The 3,176-nt window shown below is 37.9% G+C and overlaps 1 protein-coding gene across 1 annotated transcript in view; it reads right to left on the bottom strand.

Moving 5' to 3' along the window:
- The window catches only part of TMOD3 (tropomodulin 3 (ubiquitous)), an 86,122-nt gene that overhangs the window by 18,402 nt on the left and 64,544 nt on the right, over nucleotides 1-3,176 (bottom strand). The gene's annotated exons all lie outside the window — the stretch shown is intronic.

Raw genomic sequence — 3,176 nt, 5'->3', positions numbered from 1 at the left:
TCAAGGGGACAGATTTAAAAGTTTCAGCCCCACAATTCCGAAAAGATCCTTTATGTGTTGACACATATTTATTTTTTTTAAATGGTTTTTTTTTTTTTTTTTTGAGATGGAGTCTCACTCTGTTGCCCAGGCTAGAGTGCAGTGGCGTGATCTTGGCTCACTGCAACCTCCTCCTGCCACGTTCAACTGACTCTCCTGCCTCAGCCTCCCGAGTACCTGGGACTACAGGTGTGTGCCACCATGCCTGGCTAATTTTTGTATTTTTAGTAGAGATGGGTTTCATCATGTTGGCCAGGGTGGTCTCGAACTTCTGGCCTCAAGTGATCTGCCTGCCTTGGCCTCCCAAAGTGCTGGGATTACAGGCGTGAGCCACTGCGCCTGGCCTTGACACACATTTAAGGCATCCAAATAAAATTTTACTGAATATAAATACCAAACATATTCAATATTTAATTTATTTGCCATGTATCAGTCTTCAAAAATGAATATCTTCATTGTCTTAGTATATTACAAGATATTTTTACCACTCAAATATATTTGATAGCACAAGTTGATGATGCCATTTGTTTTTAGCAATATTTAAGATAAAGTACTAGTATGATAAAATCTAGCATCTCATCATTTCTCTGAGATTTAACTGATAATTGGCATAAAGGCAGTAAGAATCACAGACTTAAAGAAATATAGCCTAAATGAGAAGAATAAGGTGATGGGAGGGCACATTACCTCTTCCTCCCATGGGGAGTACTCTGCAGTGGGAAAGTAGGGAGAACTTTCTGTGAGAAAGAAGGAATAGGAAGGAGGGTGGGAATAAGGAGCAGAGAGGGAGAGGAGGTAAAGGTACACGGAAGAGCTACTGAGACAGAGTCTCCAAAATTTACTGCCCTCCCTCACTCTCACTCCCTAATCTTTACCTCAGCTACCCACACGATAGGAATATGATGCTTCAGATGTGAACAACAGAGGCCCTGAAATCCTTGAGCCCTTTCAAGAGATCACTGTGCTCTGCTGCCTGTGTGGGGGGGTCCATGAACAACTATAACAGGTAAACTTTTATGGATACATTTTCTGGGGAAAGCATTACTTTTTTGTGGTCATTCAAGTCAAAGACCACAAAAGGCTCACAAACTAGTGAATGACCACAAAAGAGTAAGAGCAATTGACATGGAAAGACTGACCGGGTTCAAAATGGACTACTATCTGGCTTTTTTCCTTCCTGCCTTCCTCTAGATTTTAGAAGCAAAACTCATCTTGAGACAGGGTGCACTGATTATCCAATAAATTCCATTAAGGGTATCTTGTTACTTTCAAATATCACACACACACACAGAGCATCTTGAAGAGATCAACTTAGATAAAGGTTTGAAAATTACTTTCCTGAGGTAGGGTGAAAAATCTGAATATATTTAGTCTGGAGAAGTACATATTAAAAGAAGTTATGCTAGCTGTTTTCAGATTTATCCTGTAGAAGCTGAGAAGAGACAAATTTAGTGCTGTTCTGAAAGGCTGGGTTAGAACAAGTATAGATTGCCAAGAAGCAGAACTTGGTTCAAGACAAGGAAAAGCTTCCTAATGGAGCTCTGCTCAACAACAGAGAGTGGGCTCCCTCTCACTTGAGTTCAGCAAGGTAGTCTTCAAGACAGCTAGGGAAGAACTTCCTCACTGAATGGAAAATTGAGTAGTTCTAATTTTATAAAACCACAGAATGTGTGGAATGGGGAAAGAAATCTCGAGAGTCTTGCACCTTAATGAAATAATGAATCCAGTCAATGGGATGCAGGAATTATTAAGCAAAAGGTTCATGGGAAACTTAAAAAGGATGGATCAGGCTGCCTACATTTGAACCCTGTGATCAATCTCATTCCCCCAAAGAGGAAGGATTAGATTTGATAAGCTAAGTTCTTAATATGATTCAATCACCACCCATGAAGCATTCTTGCCAAAAAGGACCTGCACCTGCACCTCATCAAGCCGCTAGAACTAAAAGTTTATGGAAACACAGGTGATAGAAAAACATAAAATGATACCATAAGGTTGAAATCAGCCAAATCCAGAATGTGGAAAATTCTATGAAAAATAACCCAGTTTCTTAAAAAATAAATGGCATGAAAAAAAAGAAAAAAAAAAAAAAAAAAAAAAGGAAAGAGGTTGGGGAGGAGAACTGTTAAGAAATTAAGGGAGACTAAAAAGACAAACAACCAAATGCAGTGTGTAACCTTTTTTGAGTCAATAATGAAATGACATTTTGGAGAGAATAGAGGAAATCTGGACACAGACTGGGTATTACATGATATGAAGAAAATACTGTAAATTTTAAACTTTGATGATGGCATCATGATTACATTAAAAGAAAAGCCTTTATTTGTGAGACACACATATGGAAATATTTATAGGTGATGTAATACAAATGAACAGGGTTTGCTTTAAAATACTTCAGGAAAAAAAGTAGAAGGGCTAGGGAGGGAGACAGAAGATGAATAAAACAAGGCTGGCAAATGTTAAAAAACAGCTGAAGCTGGGTAATAATATATTATTCTCTCTTCTTTTATGTATGTTTGAACACTTCTACAATAAAAACTGAAAAATGAGAAGCGAGATGGTCAAATTGCAAAACATCGTAAAAAGGAATGTTATATACATGTCTGAATGAGGTAGATGTATACATATTGACTAGAAAACATGGTCCACTGCTAAGTGATACACTATATAACACGGGTTAAAATCCTTACCACTGACTTTGTGTAAAATATTGAGGTTACTTAATTATTTTAAAATCTCAGCTTTCTCACATGCAAATTAAAGATAATAATATCTATTTCATAGAACTGTTTTGAGGGCTGAGAGTACTCCACGTCCAAGAGCTGTGCATGCAACATGGCCCACAGTAAGCATTCAAAAACATTTAGTTGGCCAGGCACAGTGGCTCACGCCTGTAATCCCAGCACTTTGGGAGGCTGAGGTGGGCAGATCGCCAGAGGTCAGGAGTTTGAGACCAGCCTGGCCAACATGGCAAAACCCCGTCTCTACTAAAAATACAAAAAAAAAAAAAAAAAAAAAAAAAAAAAAAAGGAAAAAAAAAAAAAAAAAAAAAAAAAAAAAAAAAGGAAAGAGGTTGGGGAGGAGAACTGTTAAGAAATTAAGGGAGACTAAAAAGACAAACAACCAAATGCAGTGTG

The sequence above is a fragment of the Mandrillus leucophaeus genome, unplaced genomic scaffold (assembly GCF_000951045.1).
Source record: "Mandrillus leucophaeus isolate KB7577 unplaced genomic scaffold, Mleu.le_1.0 Scaffold108, whole genome shotgun sequence".
Taxonomy (NCBI): Eukaryota; Metazoa; Chordata; class Mammalia; order Primates; family Cercopithecidae; genus Mandrillus; species Mandrillus leucophaeus.
Note: the sequence above shows the minus strand (reverse complement) of the source record. Positions and strands in the feature narration are given on the sequence as shown.